We start from the raw sequence: 22142 nt of genomic DNA, 5'->3' as shown, positions 1-22142 counted from the left end.
TATGCAAATCTTAGCTTGCTTAGTAAACATTTCTCTTTTTGTATACCACAATCTTAGAAAAAGGTGGGGGAAGAGGTGTAAGCATAAAAAGATATATTTAGCTTTTTTGGTGACTCAAGTGTGGGTAGTTGCTTTCTCTGTTACACTTGGACAGATAAATAAACCCTTTGGATACCCATTTGACTTCAGGGGTTAGAGCTGGAAGAAGTAAAGTCTTATCTTTTTCTTTGCATTGTCTAATCCAATATTTGTCACTTAAAAATAATGTCTTACACAGATATCATCTATCTTTATGGGTCTGGATCTTAAAAAAAGTGCAGGTAGACATACTAAGGAACTGTGTAAATCTCTTTATGAAAAGTGTCACTTTAACCTAAAAAAAACCCCACAACCCAAACTCTCTACCAACTGTTTATAACAGCAAAAAATTATTTTTCCATTGCTAATTAGTCTTTGTAGGCCAAACACTTAACCTAATGTTTAACTAGGTATAACAGTTTTATTTCTGTTGTTTCTCTCAAAGTGTGCTGACTTCGCTGTGCAAAATTACTTCTTTTTCCCTCCTTATTTCTTTACTATTTTATTTTCAAAATACTATTTAGGTTTTATTACATTAATATAAATTAATCTCCACAGAAGTACAATACCATAGCATTTGGTTAAAATCAGCTGTTTCTGTGTTGTTGTTGTGATGTGGGAAACTACCATATCATTATGTGAACGTAGTGATCAAATGAACATTTTTCCAAGGCCCGTGGGGATTCGTTACAGTGAGGTTGGGCTGAATATCTGGTTCTCCATTCCCGACCAAATATACTGAGAATTGGATAAGTCTTGCTTATATCTCTGCCTGCTTTGGCTGGTGCAGGTGACCTCTTGTGCAGATATGGAAATCTCTTCTCACTGTTGGGTCCTAGTAGATAAATTCCTGACTACCACGCTGATAAAGCACAGGAGAGAAGATTGATTACTGCTCCCTGCTACTCTGTAGGTGTTTGCACTTTCTCTTCCCTAGTGTTAGGAAGAGGTTTTGAGTCTAGCTCTTTTGAAATCTAATATGTAGAGAGATACTTCTGGGTATATACGTTTGTAATTTCATTGAAGTGGATAATGAAAACAGATTGTTTTGTTTTACTTTTGTTTTTTATCAGTTTCACATGCTGGCTTTCACATTCTACAAAAGTCATCCACTTATTCTTTTTGTCAGCTGGCTATTTTTTGTTGGACGGCCTGACCTTATTCTGATAATAAATAATCCAGTAAACAGCTGGAGAACTGAAATTTTTTACTTCTTCAGAATCAATTAATTGATTCTAGGAAGAGTACTGGGAGGGTTTGGATTCCAAAGAAAGCATAAATGCAGAGAGAAAAACTCAATAACAAAACAATCAGAAAACCACTAGAAAACAATGTATTATCTTGTAATTCATTCATAGTTTAAAAGGAAATAACTGGAAGCTGCCAACTAGTTTCAGTCTGAAAATATGCACAACATATGTTTATAACATAAGGTTCTCTACTGATAAATCCTGTAGTGGTCAGCACCTGTTTTAACTGATTCATCTGAAAATATTCCTTAGTGCTACTAGAAGTTCATCAATCAATTTTTATTAGCACAGCCTGACAGATTGGCTGGCTTGCCTACTTTCTTTAGTTGTTGTTGTTTTGCTATTCTTAATTGCAGAACTGTTCCTAAATCATACCAGGGCAAAACTCCTACCAAAAAATTGAAGATGCGTAGAGAGCATTAATACCAGAAGGGATGTTGAAGCTGAACTGCATGGAAAAGGGATTTTTTTTTTTGGTCATTTATTTGTGTCAGTGTTAAATCTGTATATTAAACAAGTACCACAGTGGTAATGTCAACATAAATAAAAGAAAACTAAGCTTTGCTCTACACTGAGGGAGTGTTTACACTTAAAAAAAACCCCAAACAAACCAACCTCCTAGCATGCACTAGTAATAGTTGTTTGCACACTACCTAAAGCATCAGACCTCCCATTGGGGAGTAAACTGTCTAGCTGCAACATTTAATGTATAAGTACAGAGTCTGTATGTGATGACGACTAAGAATGCAGCAGTAGATTCTCTCTCAAAGATGGCCAGGGCCATCTTGACTTTACATAATGTTTTAGTTACAGTTTATTTAGAAATAATTAAAAAACCCACACTTTTGTTTAAAGTTCACTTCCTGGAAAAACTACTTTTGTTAGTAGCCCACGACACACATGACCTTAACTGGCAAAACCAAATAACCTCCATAGATGGCATTTGGTCAAGCAGTGGCAGGATAAGATCAAGAAATTCTTGCTGAAGAAATACTGCTGTAAATTGTTGTGGCAAATATAATATGGTAAATATCAATCAAGCAGTCGACATAGTGGTCTTAGATTCTTTGTAGCTATTCCATTTGACTCATTCACCATTCCTGTAGTTTATGATACCACTGGAACGATTTTTCCCAGTATTGTAAGATCTTATTTCCTACCTTCTATTCCAGAATTGTAGCTTGCTAGATGCCAAATGCCCTCCACTTCCACTGCAGGATCAAGACTCTTGATTTAGTACTATCTTTGGATAACTCTCCTAGGATTTGATAGGCACAGCTTCACCATGTTGTATATGTCAGGGGAATATCATTAGATAAGGCCTGTTCTGTGTTGAGTGGCGCTGGTAAAGAACAAACCCAGCTGTACCTGTTGTCAAGTCAAGGACATGTTTTTCCTTTTTAATGTCCTGTCAGCTTTGGAAGTTTGGTGTGTTTCTCTGACTGTTGCTTTTCCTGTTGGTGCCAGATTGCAGAGTTTATTTGAGTAGATTGTTCTTAACTATCAAGAAAAAACAAGCAAAGTGAGACCATGGGATACTCAGGAGGATCAAAACCTCAATTTATCGAATGCCAGTGATTATATGGTATGTTATATGTCATTTTCTGTCATGAACAAATTGAACTAAATTCTGAGTCTTTCGTCTGCCCTATCAATGTGTTTTCAGATGTGTCCAGGCCTCATTTTTGCCTGTACAGAATGTGATCCCTGTGTGAGAAGTGAGCTGCTCATAGAGTCATAGTTTTGCTTAACTGACAGTTTCTTAGTTTTTAACATGGCTCTTCATCACTTGTGTGTGTGCGTGCAGCTGATTTAACCAGAAGATAGTGCTGACCACAAGAGGAAGGGTTCAACAGTGCTGTAGGATTTATTTAATTACAAAACAAAGATTAGCCAACACAGCATATTTAAAGCTGCTTTTAGAAGGAATGCTGGCAGTGGATGAACTGATCTGATGTCATTTCTGGCATCCTGTAGCAGTGCCATACTTTCCACTTTGTAGAAAGGTAACCTCCTATTCTTAGTTTTGACGGACATGGACAAAAAGTTTCGACTGGTTTCTGGTAGGTACTGAAATTAGTCTTTATAGTATGAAAAAGAATCTCTTTTAGGGCTTCACTGAAGCTAGGAGAGGGCAGTATGACTGCAAAAGTTATCCTTTTAGAGTTATGCCATCCTCCAAGAATGGCTATGATATTGGAGACCTTGAGGGTTTGATGCAGCAAGAGAAATACTTAATTTTTCTTACGATCATGTGTGCTGGTTCTACCTCTACAGTAGAAGATCCAGTGTTAGGAGAGCATGGGGAGTGTTAAAGTAAGATGTTCAGGAAGTCCTGCAGTGATCTAGAGAAGACTTTCTTCTAATATAATTCTTTGTTCAGTGTTTGAGTGAAGTTGCTGTGTATATTTCTGTAATCATGTGACTTGTCAGGAGAGTATAATAATATCCAGGTTTTTTTAATACATAACAAGAGGAGTGGTGCTTTGTTTGATGTCATGCTTGTAACATATCGCTCTTTATAAAGGTACAAGAAATAAACACGACGATTGAAAGAAAACTGAGCTTTCAACTTTGATCTCTTTGCTTCCCAACTTATTTCTGTCTCAGTTACTATCAAGTCTACATTGTGAAGGGAATGTTACAAAGAGTTTCTCCTTTCAACTGGAAGAAAAATGTCAAAGTTCAAGACAGGAAAAGTAAAGAAAAAAGTCTGATTAAAGGAATTACATTTATCTTGAAAGTCTTTGCTAACTTGAAGCTACCTTTGTGATTGTCTGGAAAAGCAAAATGAATATGAAACATAATGGGGAACTATTTTAATGAACCATCTCTAGCTCTTGAGGCCTCTAGCTAATATAATTTAGTCTTGATTTTTTTATTTATTTTGATTGTTGTTCTTTAATCGGTTCCTTACAGGCTATTACAGGCTGAACTGTTACATAGTAATGACCACAAGTAGAAGAAAATTAAAAATTTTATATGTTTTTCCACAGTACTTACTTGCTTCTCAAATATCTGTTTAAATAAAAGATGCCTAAACATTGCTGACGAGTAGAAAAAAAACAGTTTCCTACTGAATATCTGAAGGATTGCCAGCTTCTGCCAGGATCCTTTTTGCTAATTATTCCCTAGAGTGGCTTAGGCGTCTCTTTAACTTCAAGCATAGTGCATGGCCCCATGGAAGTCATGGGATTATTTATAAGCTTTGAGATAGGCAAGCACTTGAATTGTGTTATTGAGTCAGTTGTTCAATCATACAGAGTCTTGGGGGTGCAGCAGTTTTTATATTTATATTTCATATAGCTCACAATATACTACCTATAAAATTGCATCAATTGTCAGCAATTACGGTTGGTTTTTTTCCTACGTGTAAGTAAAAAGGATTGGTTTTGCTGTAAGAATACATGGTGCAGTGTTCTTGACATTATAGATCAATAGATTAGCCTTGTGCTGCCAGGAAATAAAATGCTGAGCCACCTCATCTTGTAATAATGCAATAGACAGATCCATTAATGCACACACTGTTATTTTGTGTCTGAGAATAGTCGAGGACAGAGATTTTATTTTTTTTCCATGACTAGTCTGAAATAAACATTGGAATTGATAAAGTAAGGTAAATAGCCTTTGGCTGAATCATGCCTTTCGTCATAACCTGATAACTGTGCGCTCTTCTAGTCACAGCAACCAGAGTAACAGTCATTTTGCTTGTTTGGGGCAGAATAGCTAAAAATGGAATTTTCAGATCAGAGAATATGTACAGAATTAGTTATGTTAGCCTTATCTGGTAACATGATTCTCCAGGGGAAATGAGCACTTTTAGTGTTAAATAAGGGCTGCAATCTATTGGAAAATCACTAAGAAGTATGGTAATTAAGTTGGAAGGTAATTAAGATCAAGGAGAAGCACTCAGCTATGCTTTGTATGACCTCTTTTTTTAATGCTGACCAGTTACTCCCTAGTGTTGTTATCTGTGGTGCTTCTGTAGTTCCCATTATCATAGAATCTGAAAACTTCAGTCTTTAATGTACCTTTTGTTACAAATCCCTTGGGGATGGTGGGGGTGGAGAAGCGATACAGGAAATGCCATGGGAGAGGTTAAGGGAATTGCTCAGGGACGAACAGCAAGTCTGTAGCAGAGCAAAGGCTTGATGTTTCTGAAATCCCAGGTTAGCATTCCAGCCCTTCAATCTTACTTTCTTACTATTAATCTCACTATTTATTAATAATTTGAATAATTGATTACGGAAGCAGATACTTTGGTAGCTGTGATGGCATTAAATGCTAAAAATGGATTTCAGCAAATAGTTTGGCTGCTTATTTAAGTAGAGTAGAATAGGTTCTCCATAGGCTGTTCTGGATATGGCAGTAATTCATCTGGATGTTGGTGACATTCTTCACTAGTACTTGCCTTGAGTATAGCATCATAACCTGAGGCCTTTGGTCATTAACAGGAAAATAAATTGGCATTGCAGGTGCAGTGCCACAGAAAGTGCGCTTCATTTCTGGGTAGTAGCAGTAGCCAGCCACGAACAGTGCACAGTGGTAAATGGAATGGAGACCTTGGTCAAAAAATGCCTTTAGGCATAGGTGTTAGAAAGCGTGGACGCTTCAAGATTCAGTAAATGTAATTGTTTTGTTTTGTTAAAGGACAGCTATATCAAGAATTGATTGCAGAATTCATTTTGCGTGAAGATCAGATGATGGAAAGGGAGTGATGAAGCCGCTTAGTTTGGTTCCTTTGGCAGATTGAGGTCCAGTTCTGAATATATGAATTTTCAGCTTTCTGCCTCCAAAGACACTGCCCATTTTGTATCACAGGTTGAGGATTTAGTTGTCTCTCTCAGCTTTAGCTTTAAACGTGGTAGAAGAAATAATTTAAAAAATGAAACTGGATAACCATAGATACTAGCTTCCTGCAGAAGGTAGAAAAATCATTTGAGAAATCTGTTGGTAGATTGTAAAAATGTTTCAACTGGTGAGTTTGGGAATTACAAGGAAAGTGAAAGGAGTTTTGTTTTGTTTTTTTTTTCTTCCAAGTTTCACAGAACAGTAATGTGGAAAGAGTTGGTATTTTGTTTTATGTTAGTAAAATTGAAGTTCTACAGATAGCTTTGTTTCTTGCTTTTAAATAAGCTTAATAGATGCTTTTTAAAAACAATTTATGTTTGTTTATTTGCAGTATTGTTAGTGGAAGTGGATTATCCAATACAGAAATGATGTAGTTATGAAACTGATTTAATCCATTCTGTCATTTCCAGTGGGTGTGTATCTGATCCCTGACAGTGGCCAATACCTGATGCTTGAAAGGAATGTTTTAAGACTTCCAGAGGTAGTAGGCAGTACTTTGCTAACTGACATTATTGGGTTTTTTTTCCCCTAACATCATTTAAATATTTCATTTTGTGATTGATTTTTCTGTGTACTATTTCAGCCCAGCTAATAATTGCACATGATGGTAAATGGCTGGTGTTGCTCTCTTTTGTCCAAGAAAAGGACGATTAGATGTAATCTCAAGCATATTGTTTAGATATTTTTGTTTGTTTAATCTTTATGTGCACTGCTTCACTGAAGGATAAACTTGGTGCATGCTGAGTTTAGGGAAGTGAGTCAGATTCAATTTCTGAATGTACAGCAAAGGGAAAAGCACTCCCAAGAGCTTGTTATGCTGCCTGTCCAGCTTTTCAATGCACTGCAAAGCTGGTCTTTTGTTATCAAAGGCTCATGTGCCATGAAAGTTATCATACATAGTTGATAACAGGAAGCTGAGCACAATGCTTTAATTCAGCTGAAAGATTTTGCAAATGTCATCAGTTGGGAAAGGAAATTGTCACCATGTGGTCTTAGTTAAGTCTGAGATAGAAATGTAGTTGTGTTTTCTCTTGTGTTTTTTTCTTGGTTGCAAATTGTAATGGAAGAATAAAGGGCAAAGCAGTGTTTCATGTATGTTTTGGAATGGACACCAAGAAATCAATACATAAATTAACATGTGCTCTCTTATTCTGAATTCGTTTAGCAAAATAGTTTGTGCATGCAAATCTTGCTGTTAATGTATAAAACTGAGATCAAATTTGCGTTGCGCCACCTCGGGATGTCCCCAGATGGGTTTTCAAAGAGTTGGTGTTTGATGCAGTGTAAGATGATACAAATGTAGCTTCATTCTATTCAGGCTTGAACTTGCTACTGCCCTTCCATACAGACATTCACAGACTTCATGGACTTGACAGACTTCATAACAGTTCTTCAATACTGTGTTTTGCATGCGTGTCCTGCAAAAACAGGTGTTTTTTCGATGGAATTTGGCTAATGATGAGATGAATGTCAGTTCTAATAGCAGTGAAGAAAAAAATCTTGACTTGGCAGCTTAGTAACAATAACTATATGGGAAACTTGTGCTTAATTGGGTTGCTCAGCTGAGTTATAACACAAATAGTTTTACCTTAATATCACTTTAACCTGAGTTAGCTGTTTTCAGTAAGCCACTCCTTTTTTGCCAGTATAGAGATGCCCTGTGGCTTTGTGGTCTTTATATTTCTCTGGTCGTAGGCAGTAGTGTAGGTTACCTTATAGAAGCTTGTATGGGTTGAAACCGGTAAACTAACTTGGTAGAGACCTGCAGACTGTAAAATCCTTATCTATGTGGATCCTTCATAGCCTTTAGCACAATAAAAGATACCAATGCCCCCGAGTTCTTTTTTAAATATATCTTATGCTTTTATAGACAATAAATTGTTGAAGTAATATTAAATATTAATAACTAGGCTCTTCAGTCTGTTGTAAGTAAAATTTACATCCAGATGTACTAGGACAGATCTCTTTTTAAAGTGTCTACTTAGTAGTAACAGTGCTTAATATGGACATCAGCAGTCATGTGAGCTCTACTAAATATTTTTTCATGCACGGATATGATCTTAGTGAGGAAGCAGCAAGCATTAAGTGAATGGAGAAAAAACAAGTGTGGTGGACAAGGAGCAAATCTGTTTATGAGGAACACCTATTCTTCACTGGTAACGGTCACCTGGGTCAAGAGAATATAGCCAAAACCATTCTGCAAGTATTTAGCTAAGTAGGTGTCATTGATTGTGTGATTTGTAGTGGATTTTCTTATGCTTTTTCTCCCCTAGTTAGTCTGGTAGCACTCTGCCTTTGTCTCTGAAGAGCAGAACCGAGACAGGTACGTGTGGCCACTGCAGCTGGCCCAAAGCAGGACCACTAGAGTCAGTTCTCATGTATTTTCTTCTCAGCCAAGATAACAATGAGATTAGATGGGCTTCATGCTCCACTGAGTGAGCTGAGAAAATACCCTCTTCCTGTTGCTCCTGGCTGTGGTGCCTTCGTTCTTCTGAAATACATTGTGCTAGAAAGTACCGGAAAATATGATGGTGCTAGTACCTTGGCTCTTTTTTTTTTTTTCCCAGTCCCCAGAAGATATATAGCATTGAGGAGTGGTGCATGGTAATACATGATGCACTAGTGGTGCTGTTACAGCAGTGGACGTGTCTGCTTCCTGGAGTAAGTTATAACACATTTCAGAGTGGTGGTAATTCTGTTTCTGGGTTTGAGCTGGGTGAATATTTTAAATGTCTCACTAATCTGAGCATAATCCCAACAATATTTCCCCTTGTGCAGCAAGAGAATGGATTTTGTTGCAATTAGAAAATATTTTCTGTAAGCTATTGGAATATAGTAAGCTGAAGTACTTTTTAAGGACTAAAACATGATTACTTCAAAAGCCACAAAGTAGTTTTGCACTACCGGTTTTGAAAGCTCAGCAAATTTTATGTAGTACCTGAATTATTAATGGAGATAAATGGGAAGAGGAAGCTCTGTTGTTTTATCAGTCTCAAGCAAGTAGTTGGTTGACTTTGCAGAGAAAGGCAGCTCCTTCTGAAGCAATGAGTGAACAGGTCCTTGGTGAGGAACCCTACGGTGAGAATGGCTTGTGTCAGTATGCCCAGAAGATGACTGCCTGTTTTGGACATTTAGGTAAAAAAATTAAAGATGTGCATGTGGATTTTTTGGTCTCCATTATGTGGATGAAGTGTTTTCTGAAGTTTACAGTAAACAGCTGAGTGTTTTGTACGTCAACCTGCAGTCTTGAGTAAGTAAATTGTGTGTGTCAAAAGTGAAAAAGCTGCGTGTTTGGAGTAATGTTACCACATGTAGAAAGCTTTTGTTTCTTTTTTTATCTGTGTGTGAACTTGAATGTTAGAATGATATTTTGCTTTCTCTCTTGCTATTTTAGTTATTTTATAGCTTGGATAACTATATTTCTTGTTATAAATAGGCATAGTGCTTGCTCATTTTTCATTTATGTGAAGGCCCCCCCCCCCCTTTTTTTTTTTTCTTTCTTTCTCCTTACTCTCAATATCTTTGAGAATTCTTACATGGGAGAAGAAGATAATCCTGTCCTGTCACCTTCAACAGATGCATGAAACGTTATTTGGGGCTACCTACCTGTGCAATAAATGTGTTACAGTCTGAAATGGTATGAGGGAAAAGGGAAATTTTGTTTTGTTTTACCTTGTTTTCTGTTTTTATTTTGATTTTTCTTTGCAGATAGGTTTTGCTGAACTAGTATGACTGACTTCAATTTCTTGGTTTTTTGGTTGGAGTTTTTATTGCTTTCAATGCAAGAATAAAGTCACACTGAAATGCATTTGCAGGAAGTTTAGTTCTGATGGCAGAAGCAATTAAAGACAGCATTAGTGCACTACACATTTCTGCCTTTTATTTAGCTGAAGAGCCAGTTTAATCCTCAGTGTTGTTCGGGAGGATGGAGGGATATTTCTTCTACTATAATTTTAGCCCTTGGTGTCTAATTTTTGCTATTATTCAGTGCCTGCTATTCTGTTGTGCAGTTTATTTGTGGATTGCAGTCCAATTTTTGTTACTTCTGTTCTAGTAGTGTTAATACATAAACCTCTGTTCCTGGTTGTATATGAAACACATATATGTATTTTTATCATCCAGACAACCAATTGGTTTGGTGAATTCAGAGGGAATTGAATAGGAAATGGTCTTAAGATGGCTGCAAATATTTATAAATAAAATATTTATGAAGTTGGGAATGAGATAAAATATTTAAAGTAGCTAGTCTGCCTAATTTCTGTGTCATATCCAGTCCCCTGTGAAAACTGTCAGTCTGGAAAGTGTCCATACCTCAAACTGTGCTCTGTGAAGGCTCGAGCCCCCGGCACTGAATACTTGGGTTAGGCACGGCTTTGAATTGGCAGTGATTTAAAAATATTTTGCTGCTTGGCAGATACTGAGGAAATTTCCTCAACACTACTGGGTTGGATGCCCTGGATTCCTGAGAATGTCTTTCAAGAAACATAAGGACAGGGTTGTGCCCTTGTGTTTTCTGCCTTTTTCTTTTCTCTTCAGCAAGAATATGAGAAATCAATCTTTTCCGCTTAATTGAGTGCTTGACTTAAGTGGTAGGAGATCGCCACTGTCTTTTTGATTCTGGCTAAGGCTGAATCCCAGTGCTTGGTAACAGTGTGTTGTACAAGGCTGTCTCACGCCTTGTCCTTTCCTTCGGACGCAAGGATCTGACCCTTGGAGCCAGCTGCTCCAAACAGCCCTTCGTCTGACGTGGGAAGCCACTGTGATGCTTTCCGGACTTGTTTTGCTTGCTTAAACTTCTTGTCCTCTGAAATTACATATTAACAGGATGGAGGCTCTTAAAGGCATACCCTGTACTTAAAAACCACTAAAAAAAATCATATTGCTTTGTGTTATAAGCAGCAGCTAGCATGTGGTCTTTGAGACTGTAGTTATCAGACAATGACAGCAATAGGCAGGGCTGGAAAGGGGCATCATTAGAGGAGTCACTCTCAGAGGAAGGAGGACCTTATTTTTAATTAAGCAGGATGCTTCTGCAGTGACACGTTAGGGTCACTAAACGCTAGTCTAAACTGAGCTGCTGCCATAGTCCCCCACCAATCTCATGTGTCTTGCTGGCAGAAGGAGACTGGATTGCACTTCACTATTTGCAAAAACATTGGACCCTTCTACAGAGGTCACGGTCTGACTGCTTCTGTAGTGGAGACGCTGTGGGAAAAGGGCACTGATCTCTGCTGCCTCACAAGCTAACGCTGGAGTTGCTGTACCTGAAGAAGTCATGCCTGCCAAGTGCAGGAACAGATCCCTGCATGGGTGAAAGTGGGTTCAGCCCCTTGTGCCTCTGCTCTGCCCTTTCATCTCTGTCACTTAGTGGCAACTCTTCTGGGCAAAATGCCAGTTAAAGGAGTCGATAGAGGCTTTATACAGCTTGTATGGTGTTTGATTATGTGGGAGAAGTCTGCAGTTTCTTCTGACTACTGCTGCACAACAGATCATACTGGTTTAGTACTTACTGCAATAGCTGGTGTAACGACTGTCTCGGTGAACAGAGCTGGAAGGTTGGAATTGGCATGGCTACAACAGAAAACTGGGAGTCGGTCTTAAACCAGTGCATTCAAACTCCAAGAAGGACAAGCTTTTCTTCTAGGATTTAGGCAGCCCAGCTGCAGCAAACGTTGCAACAGTCTGAAAAGTTACTGCAGAGCTCACCTTTCTGCTCTCTGAGGATTAACTTGTGCAGCAGAGTTAATGTCAGGGCAACGTGTGCTTTCGCCTCACTTACCTCAAAGGGCAAAGTCCACCTTGACGTGTTGGTGAGGCTGGATAGTTGGCACTGCTGTTGCCAGATTATCGGCAATGTCACCGATTATCCAGCAACAAATGATACTCTTACACTAAGCTGAGAGATATTCGTGTTAGAGTGCATCCAGCCGTCTCCTGTGAGTCATCCCTCTGCTTTAAGCACAGAATGGTGATCCACCTTCAGCTGAAGTGGTAGAGTTTCAGAAGATCTGTCTTTTACACTGAGTGACTGTGGTGTGCAGGTCAGTAGGTTGTGAAATCTGGGCGAGATTGAAAAATTGCTGCAAAGCTTCATTTCCTAGGGGGAATACTTAAACCACAGCATTTGCTGAGATCTCTGATCTGATAGAAGATACTCTAAGGCAGAACTCGAATAGCTGTATTTATTGAGCCTGCTCTTCCTCGAATATACATTAGCATCACCCCATTAAAATTAGTACAGTGGTGCAGATTTATTCTGGCTTTGTCTCACTGTGTCCATGATTGATTTTAAAACCTAAGAGAATGGCTGTTTAAGGGGAACTTTGATTTCGGGCTTGTTTTCAAGATAAAGTAGAAGTTGTACTACTTGAAAAATAAAAAGTAATTGACCTCATAGGAGGTGTGTAATAATACACGATTAAAGCCTGGATTTGTGAGATGATATTTTCTCTTTAAAATAGTAAATAAAGCAGTCTTCTCTTCAAAGCCTCTTCCCATCCGTAGATAGTACTTGAATTCTGGGTTTTGAGGGAAGAATTAAATGAGTTTCTCACTGTGCTCAGTAAGCGTATTGGTGGGGTTTTTTACCTTCTGATTTAGCAAAAGCCTTACTGGAAGCAGTGCAATTGTTACACCAGGTCATTTTGCAGCTATAGCTAACTTCTGTATGTTAAAGGGAGTTGAAAGCCTGGGCCAAACACTGCGCAGTTGTCTCTGGGATTTTGGCTGAGTAAGGAATCTGAAGTTGTCTCTGAGCAGGTCCTGGTCTGAGGTCTACATGTAGCTTTCTCGTACAGATGATGAATGTTGTTTTAGGTTGGGGTTGGTTTTTTATATCTTTCGCTTTGGAATTTCCTGTGACTTTCCAGTGCCCAGTTGATGATTAACTCTGCCTTTACCCAGGGAGAAATATTCATTAGATGATTAGATTAGCAAGTCACTGGAATTGGATTAATGTAAATACTTCTTGTAAGTGAAGCAGGAAGGGTTGGCACAGTGTCTGCAAAGCTTCTCCTGGCAGCCACACAGGAGAGTGGAGAGGAAGAGCACAAGCGCGAACCAATCCTTAATAGTTAGGGGAAAGCTTATGTGCTTTTGTTTGGAATAGGCAGTGAAAGCTGCAGAAAGGATTTCTCCAAAGAAATCTGCTTATGAAGTAGCGCTAGCCAGCCTTTGTACTTTCCTCAAAAAGGAGGACCAACGTGCTCTACCTTTACTATAACCTTTTTGCCGTAGCTCATGTACAGACCTGGCATGGAACAAGGGCATGGTAGATTAAATGCACAGATGTGCACTTGTAGCTTATGATGGTGATTCTTCCATAATAAGATTTTTGACACAGCAAGGTTTTTTGATTTTAAACTAATCCTCTTATATAACTCAGTTACGCTCTCTCTCTTGTCCTGAATATTAATCTGATTTTCAGATACTCTTTATGGTTTTGCTTCTGATTTTTGCATTCCCAGGGATGAGTTGCAGCTGATTACAATAGTTTTAGATGGCAGTCACCTGATCAAGCATACTGTCATAATCTCTTGAAGATAATCACTAAAAATATATCTTTCTTAATCTGCTTTGCTGGATAAGAGAAAAAGAGAAGGATTGGTAAGGGCAGTGTGCCCGTGAGTAGTAGACTGACTACATGCACTACAGGTTCCTCTCCCTAGCTTCTTCCGAATAGAAATGCCGTCTTTCCCCATCTTAAACAGCTTTAGGAAGCTGTGTGGATCAAGTAAAACTGAAGAATTGGTGCTGGAAAGGGTGAAATTCCGAAATTCAGTCAAAAGGATGTCAATTATTGAGGATGGGGATATTGCAGAGGTCTTGTATCTCATTCCTAAGCAGAGCTTGCTGAAGCAACTGCCCTACTTGAATCCAGATGACTACTACTTATGCGAGAGGTTATTTGACACTCCTGAGGATCTGGGTAAGTGAGGACTGGCATCCGATCTTGATTTTTGGTTGGTGAATAGGCTAAATTGCTTTACGGTTAACTTATTTTTTGTGTAGCAGCAAGATGCTTTATGACAGCAAGCATGCTCAGGTGTGGAGAAATATTTCTGACAGAGAGGAGGGAAAGAAGAATAAAAAGCCAAATTGGAATCTGAATAGCAAAAGTAGATGATGGATATAGGTGCAGCGCTCTCTACATAGCCGTCCTGGGACAAAGGGGGCCTTAATCTGCAGAAGTACTCAAGCTAGAAAAATACCTTTTGAAAGCACAACATCCTGTGATAGTGTGTTCCAGAGTTTTCCTATGGGTTTTATGAAACTATGTTCCCTTTTGTTTGTTTTAAACCTATTGCCAAGCAGTTTCATTTGAAGCTGCCTCATTTTTTAATTGGAAGTGGTGATTAAAAGTCTGTGTTCACCACCTTCTTGTCACTTGTGAGCTTGTTAGAATTCTATTGTATCTTTTATCCAGGTACCTCCTTTTCCAGGATAAGCAGTCATAATTTATTTAGAAGCTCTTTGTGCAGGAGCCAGTCCATGCCTTTGATTATCCTTTTTACCTTCATTTTTCTGATTCTACTATAACCCTTGAAAAATTGGGGAATGGAACTGTATTCAACATATAGCATAATGTGGGTATATGTACAGAGTCTTAACAATCCTTTTTGTTCCTCCCAGTAGTTCCTAAAATTTGATTGGTTTGAATTCATATTGAACACTAGTTTATTCCTTCATAGAACCATCGAAGGTGGGAGGACTTATATCTGGAATTCATCAGCTTAACTGATTTGTTACAATCCATTAAAAACATTTAAAAAAAAAAAAGTTTTCTGGAAACTCCAATCTATGAAATTGGCTTTAAATGTTAATCTGAAACGTTCAGATAAATTTCAAAGATACTCTATTCTAGGACTTGCTTTATGGACCTCAGTTTTGATAACCCAAACTGCTTATATGCTGGAATTTTGCCTGTACTTAGCAGATCGAGAAAACTGCTACATACTTGTCACTGCCCAGCTCCTCAAAATGCTAATACTGAGTGATTGTATATGGTAGGCAAGTATTTTTCAAAGATATGCTTTCAAGTTTGTTTGTCAGCACCACATGACACTTTTTCTTCTGTGCAGATAGCTTTTTGCTAGTCAGCTCTGTACCAAATGATCTTAGAACTGTAAGAGTAATACTGGCCAAAACCCATATGCTGGGTTTGGATAGTTACTGCTTCTGAGTAATCAATTATTTTAAAACTAAAATGGTAATTAAGGTATTGCTAAAACATGAGGCAAATATATAATATGGCTGTGAACCAGAAAAAGCAACTATCATTCTGCCTTGCCAGCCTCCCCACTGTTTCACATTGGTATTCTGGAGAAAACTTCTACAGACAATTTAGGTATTTTTATAAATCCCAATTTAGGATAGAAAATTAATTGAATGAACAGTGACCAGCTATATGAGCAATCCATTCAGGACTCCAAAGAAATTCTTTGCCATTGTAGCAGGCTGGGAGCCACCTTTTTGCACAGGTGCAAATTTCTTCTAATTTATATAGGGCTCAAATCAATCTAGAAATCTGCAGTTTTGCAGTTCTTCACTCATTTGTAAACAATCACAAAGATAGTGGGACAGGTTCTGATTACCATTATGCTGCAATAGATAATTCAAATAACCACTGGGGCTTTTTTTCCTTTCATCCTACAATTTGGGTGCTACTATTCAATAGGATGTGTATTGTGGTGCTGCTTTCCAGTGCCATGAGTAATCCTAGCTGAAAGGTTGCAAGGTGTCTGGTGTCTTGGCTTTACTTAAATTACAACAATTGGAATCAGAATCTCACCTATTTAGAACAAAAATAGTGGAATGATTATTGAAATTGGCCTGGTTGTAAAAGCTGTATATGACTTTAAGATGCAAAACGCATGAGTCTGTCTCTTAGGCCATGTGCCTGCTTGGGGATTATGGTGCCTCAAGTGCTACAAGATTTAGCAGCTTATATACCCTGCTGAAAGACAGTTTGCTGTCTGTATTTGGCTTTACAGACAGAGATTAGAAATTACCGTATTCAAGGCATTTGGACACTCACTAAATATTTTCCTTGCTATCTCATCAGTGGAATCATAACCATCAGGAAAGGCCCATATTTTAGATTTTTGGAAGGTCAGGAATTATGAACAAGTGCAGAGCTATTTAGTATTCAGGAATTGAGTCTCACCAGTTTAACCCGTGACTTGTTTTTACTTAGCACTCATATCATGAAATTCCATCCCCTTCATAAGAGGAATGTTGGTGGTTAAACTCATCAGGTTAAATGGTGGCGTGATACTGACAGTTAAAAGTACTCTAAACATTGAAGAAAACTTAAAAAAAGAGGAGTTCAAAAGTGACTTTGAATCACTGAAAGAACCCTCATTCTGCATTGCCCTTGAGCTCATTTGGCCAAGGACTGATGAGCCACCTTCCGTCCCGTTTCTAGGGGAGGTGGTAAGGGACTGATTCCCATGAGAGGGATTGCCGGCCATGTGGTTTGCGGCAACAAAATCTGTCTTAGCCTAGAAGACCTGGTTCAGCACGTGGCTTCAGTTCGCTGGAAACCAGACTCCGATACAAAGGATTCTGTGGAAAAATGTCTGATACTCAGGACTAGCAAAAGTTGAAAGCTGGTTGCAAAGAGCAGTGGAATTTTAGAGAGAAAATTGGCTTGGAACTGTGTGATGTTGCTTCTTGTATGAGATACTGTCATCTGTTGCATGTACAGGTGACACCTTATGCGCTCCTCCTGGATGCGACAGTGGTGTACACCTGAGGGAAAGGAGTTATATACCATATTATCTAACTGACCTCATGTATGAGTTTAGTAACTGTTTATATAACAGTCTTAATTTAAAGCAGCGCTTGTGAGAATGAATGACTGCTTGTGTTGGATCAATTAGATGTAAAGGAAGATAGAAGGAACCTGAGAGGATGAGAAAGGCATGGGGAGAATCCAGAGAGCATGAAAACAGCTCAGTGGTGAGCCAGGGAACAGACTGGACTGGTGCAGGAAAATTTCTGAAGCCCTTCGACCCTAATTACTCTTTACTGGGTTAAAAACTGGCTGGATGGCCAGGCTCAAAGAGTTGTGGTGAATGGAGTTAAATCCAGTTGGCGGTGGGTCACAAGTGGTGTTCCCCAGGGCTCTGTATTGGGGCCAGTTCTGTTTAATATCTTTATCAATGATCTGGACGAGGGGATCGAGTGCACCCTCAGTAAGTTTGCAGATGACACCAAGTTGGGTGGGAGTGTTGATCTGCTGGAGGGTAGGAAGGGTCTGCAGAGGGATCTGGACAGGCTGGATCGATGGGCCAAGGCCAGTTGTATGAGGTTCAACAAGGCTGAGTGCTGGGTCCTGCACCTGGGTCACAACAACCCCATGCAACCCTACAGGCTGGGGAAGAGTGGCCGGAAAGCTGCCCGGCGGAAAAGGACCTGGGGGTGCTGGTCGACAGCCGGCTGAATATGAGCCGGCCGTGTGCCCAGGTGGCCAAGAAGGCCAACGGCATCCTGGCCTGTATCAGAAATAGTGTGGCCAGCAGGAGCAGGGAGGTGATCGTCCCCCTGTACCGGGCACCGGTGAGGCCGCCCCTCAAGTCCTGTGTTCAGTTTTGGGCCCCTCACTGCAGGAAAGACATGGAGGGGCTGGAGCGTGTCCAGAGAAGGGCAACCAAGCTGGTGAGGGGCCTGGAGCACAAGTCTTATGAGGAGCGGCTGAGGGAACTGGGGCTGTTTAGTCTGGAGAAGAGGAGGCTGAGGGGAGACCTGATCACTCTCTACAACTACCTGAAGGGGGGTTGTAGCGAGGTGGGTGTCAGTCTCTTCTCCTAAGTAACAAGCAATAGGATAAGAGGAAATGGCCTCCAGTTGTGGCAGGGGAGGTTTAGGTTGGTTATTAGGAGAAATTTCTTTACTGAAAGGGTTGTCAGGCATTGGAACAGGCTGCCCAGGGAAGTGGTGGAGTCACCATCCCTGGAGGTATTTAAAAGACATGTGGACGTGGCGCTTCGGGACATGGTTTAGTGATGGACTTGGCAGTGTTAGGTGAACGGTTGGACTCAATGACCTTAAAGGTCTTTTCCAACATAAATGTTTCTATGATTGTTTTGCTCTCTACAGCTTCCTGAGGAGGGGAAGTGGAGAGGGAGGTGCTGACCCCTTCTCCCTGGTATCCAGTGATAGGACCCGTGGGAATGGTTCAAAGCTGCGCTAGAGCAGGTTTCGACTGGACATGAGGAAGCATTTCTTTACCGAGAGGTTGGTCAAACACTGGAACAGGCTTCCTAGAGAGGTGGTCGATGCCTCAAGCCTGTCAGTGTTCGAGAGGCATTTGGACAATGCCCTTAATAACATGCTTTAATTTTTGGTCAGCCCTGAAGTGGTCAAGCAGTTGGACTAGATGATCGTCGTAGGTCCCTTCCGACTGAAATAGTCTATTCTATTCTATGAGAAATGGGGGTCTGGGGAGAAGAATGTCTGATTTTTCTGTGTGTATGTTTGCAGGGAGGAGGGGTCCAGGAGATGAACATGGTGATGTGAGGGAAGACACAGAGGTAGGGTGTTCTTGAGAGGAATGGGCTTTGCAGATTTGAAATAAAAGGTCCGATTATAAAATACTAGCTGCAGCATAAACATTTGAATCTTTGCCCACTGTTTTACCTCTAAGCTCCCACACATCAGCTTGCTTGCTTCAGTGGAGTTTTCTTGCTGTGTTATGGCAGGAGAGCTAGACCCCCCAGCTAGGGAGATCAACAGGCACTGTTTTGTGCCCCATTGCCATTTTCCATTCTTAATACCAAGGAGTGCCCAAGAGTGGGCAGTCTGAAGGCTGCAGTCCCTGTTGTTACCTGGACAGAAAGGAGGATGTCACGGATGGGAAAAAAAGAATTCTTATTTTAATCTTTGGTCTTACCTGCAGATGGTATTCATAGTGGCTCCCCACAGAATGTGCACTTGATGTGACCTACAGCCATAGGATTTTAATGGTGCCATGTGAACTTGTCAGGTGTCCAAAGCTAAGCAATCTTGAATGTGGCAAGTGGCGATATGAGAGAGGAAAAACCAGGTTCTGTTGGCATTGTACTAGGTGGTACTCTTCAGATGCTGAGAGGTGCTGAACAGACTGTTCATGTGCTTCAGATAAGGTGGTTCTTCTTTTTTGATAGCTTTTCAGATTGATTCCTTCAAGTGAGCAATCTCTCCTGGCCTCAGTACCTATAATTTTTTATTTTTTTTTTATAATGCTGACTTATATGATTGAATAGGGAGCATGCTTTTGAAGTCTGTGGTAATCCAGGTTTAGGAGTGTTATGTCATTCTTTTGCAGGACAGTGTCTCAATTCGGAGTAGTCCTGATAAGTCAGCTAGATGGTTTAAAATCATGCAGTTGAATTTCAGTGACTAAAAGTGTAAAGTGTTGGACTTGCACAGATAAGAAATGGAAATAATTAACACTACTCCAGAAAAGTACATGGAGGATAATGATATTTATCACAATGTAAATATAGATCAACTGTATAATACTGCTGCAGAAAAAGCTATTCTTTTTCTGGGATGTGTTAGCAGGAGATATGTATGGGAAGGTAAATAATTTTTCTCTTTCTCTTACTGAAGAGCACTCTGCTGGGTACTGTCTCTAGGTTTGGACATTGCATTTTGACAAATATACTGATAAATTGTAGGGAAACTAGTAGAAGGCAGTGAGAATAGTGTTAGGAAAAAAGACTTATGAGAAAAGATTAGTAGAATTAGGTTTGCTCAATCTCGAAGAGTGGAGATAAGTGAGGGATTTAGTCAGTCTTCAGATGAATAAGGGGTTGTCTCATGGAGATGTGTTCTGCATTGTCCTGAGAAGCACAGATATGCTTGTGAAAAATACTGAATAGTGGTTTTGTGTTTGAGTAAGAAGCATAGCTGAAACTCCCTGTCTGTATTAGGCCCTAATAATCTTTGCTTCTGTAAATATGCAGAGTTAGCTTGATTTTTTTGTTTTTTTAATTAAATTTAAAAAGTAATCAGTTAGGACCAGTTCTTCATCCTCTGCCCTTTTGCAGTATCTCTACTCCAATTTCATCGCTGCCACATTTTCACTTAAAATATTTGAACACTTAATGTCATCTTAAACCTTGGCTTCCTCTTTCAGATTTCCATTTGCTGTGGGACAAGTTGTTGCCAGTGTTCGAGATCAATCCGAGCTAATTTGCTTTGTAGTACATCAGCGGTTTAGCTTTAATCTGCATTAACGTAGTGTGGTTTAGGGCAACTGAATTCACCTCTGTGGGGCTCACTGCTCCCTTTCTGCCTAAATTCTTTGTCATCTGTTATCCAATAAACAAGAACAAAATTGCAGTTCCTACTGTTACTAGATGCTAGCAAGAAAGATGAGCTAAATCAACTTTAAGTAGAAAGAAATAATGACAATTTTGTGGTTTCCTCTGTGGCTATGTGCATAGGCAATAGCAGTAGTGTGAAGATCGTTAAGGGGAATTGAAGCAAAGATCTCACTTGCTCTGTAACTCCGTAATACTGACGGGTGCAGGTGGCTCTGACTGGAAGGAGCGTATTGTGGCTACACATCCCCCACTGTTGTTTACAGGGAGTCCTGCTTTTGTTCTGTATCTGATTGAAACTTCCTCTCCTGTGTCCTTCACTTGCAGTTGTATAACCTCGGTGTTTTAATCAAACAGCCGAGAGAGAAATGCAGTCCCCTTCCTGGGCAGGGTTGAAGCAGGACAGCTGGTGTGGCTTCAAGTGGCAAGACAGCGGCCGCTCTTCCCAGAGCCACCTCAGCCTCTTGCAGGCAGGCAAAATACAGGTAAATCTGAAATGGAAGCCGTTTTCAAGCTGGAGAAGTTCTAGCCTTTCTGCCAGTGAGTAAAATACTTGTGGCGCTGGATGGGGAAAAGAGAAGTAGAACTTGCTATTTCTTCTCCTCTGAAAGCCGTTCCTTGGGCTTGCTCTGCTTGTCCAAAAGGTGAAAAAGTGGGAAAACTTCAGAGCAGAGAGAAAGGCATAGGAAATGGCTGTCCTCACTCACTCCGACTTTGACTTTGGGGCATGGAGGGAGTAGAAGAGGAGAGAGAAGCTTGGTACATGGCCTTTTCCCTCGCTTCATCCACTCCCATACGTCCTTCATGTACTGGTTGAGGAGAGGATGAATACTAGTTGGTGCTGGCTCCTCCTCCTTTATGTCTGAGAGGTGGGGGTATCACGAAGTATACTTTTGTATACAAGGACCTTAAAAGGGGCTTTTTGTTTGAGAGATTTTTACAGTAAAAGGACAAATAGTTAATGGGAGGAGAAGGGAAGAAAGGGAAGCAGGAATGTTCTTCACCCAGGTGATGCAGACAAGGTGCAGCTAAGAGGGAAAAAAGATGGTGTAAGAATGGGGGAGTGTGATTACAGTTTTGCATTATCCTGCTTTTGATTTTTCAGTTATTTTCCTTTAAGAGCAGGCCTTTATGGTGGGATGCAAAAACACTGTGGTACCAGGGAATGTTTATTGCTGGTTTGTTAGCACGTGAATTAGATGGTGGAGCTGTCTGTGCAGTTTTCAATGTAAAACATAGAAGCATTAAACTGTAAAATGCAAAAATGTAAACCCAATTAGCTTATCAGTATACATCAATACTTGCAAGGTTCAATATTGTTTGTTTATCTTTTATGTTGGCAAACTCTCCTTTAAAATATGTGACTCTTTCCTTTGGAGCAGAGGCAATAAGCCATCCGGTTTGGTGTAAACTAACTGTGAGCAAACCTTCTTACAGAGCAGCAGCAGCAGCAAAATAGCATTTGTAGTTATCTTTTAAAAATTCCAGTCGGTGCAGAAGTTGGAATGAGTTATGCCTCCTCTGTTTTGACTATCAATTTGTTGTATATCTGCTTAATATTTTTATGATGATCCTACTACTGAAACAGCAACAAATAATTTAAAAGAAAGCTTCAAAGTTATAAATCTTTACATGCTGAAACAAGCGACCT

General features: G+C 39.8%; 2 protein-coding genes across 7 annotated transcripts in view; both read left to right on the top strand.

Moving 5' to 3' along the window:
• ABLIM1 (actin binding LIM protein 1) overlaps nt 1–22142 on the top strand; it is a 209576-nt gene that overhangs the window by 48195 nt on the left and 139239 nt on the right. Inside the window, exon 1 of one of the 6 annotated variants that reach the window (XM_075026466.1) lies at nt 20884–20976. The exons of the other annotated variants lie outside the window; for them this stretch is intronic. The gene's annotated coding sequence lies outside the window, so the exon portion shown is untranslated. Of the gene's footprint in view, nt 1–20883; nt 20977–22142 lie in introns of those variants that run through there. 6 annotated transcript variants of the gene reach the window in all.
• The window catches only part of LOC142030373 (uncharacterized), an 86946-nt gene that overhangs the window by 62443 nt on the left and 2361 nt on the right, over nt 1–22142 (top strand). The gene's annotated exons all lie outside the window — the stretch shown is intronic.

Source organism: Buteo buteo, chromosome 4 (genome assembly GCF_964188355.1).
Source record: "Buteo buteo chromosome 4, bButBut1.hap1.1, whole genome shotgun sequence".
NCBI lineage: Eukaryota > Metazoa > Chordata > Aves > Accipitriformes > Accipitridae > Buteo > Buteo buteo.
This window is presented reverse-complemented; position numbering and strand designations above follow the sequence as displayed.